The sequence below is a fragment of the Aythya marila genome (genome assembly GCF_965140915.1).
Source record: "Aythya marila genome assembly, chromosome: 18".
Classification (NCBI taxonomy): domain Eukaryota; kingdom Metazoa; phylum Chordata; class Aves; order Anseriformes; family Anatidae; genus Aythya; species Aythya marila.
Window position 1 is genome coordinate 8,590,085 of NC_139059.1, and position 484 is coordinate 8,590,568.

Below are 484 nucleotides of genomic sequence, written 5' to 3' on the forward strand. Positions count from 1 at the left end.
GGGGAGCGGGAGGGGGCGGGGCCCGGTTGCCCCTTGGAGCCCCGCCCCCTGGCGCTGATTGGGCCCCGCCGCGCCTCCCGCCCCGCCGGCCCCGCGCTTCGAATCTTCCAGCTGCCCCGGCGCCTCGCCCCGCCCCCCGCTCGCCCATTGGTCGGCCGCTTGTGTTTTGGCCGCGGGCGGCTCCGCTATTGGGCGCGGGTTTGCTCTGCCCCGCCCCCTCCGGGGAACGGTCGGGGGGAGGAGGGAGGAGCGGGCTCGCTCGCTGATTGGCCCCCGCTGCCGGGGCGGCCCGCCATTGTGACGTCACGGTTCGTTCAGGAGTTTTCATTCATGGCGCGGCCCCGCCCCTCCCCCCTCCCACTACGCGCCCGGGGCCGCCCCCGTCCCGCCCCCTTTTAATTCCCGTTGGGTTTGGGGTTGGGATACAAGGGCCCCGCCGAGCGGTGCCCGGGATCCCCCTCCCGCCAGCCTCTCTCCTCTCGCC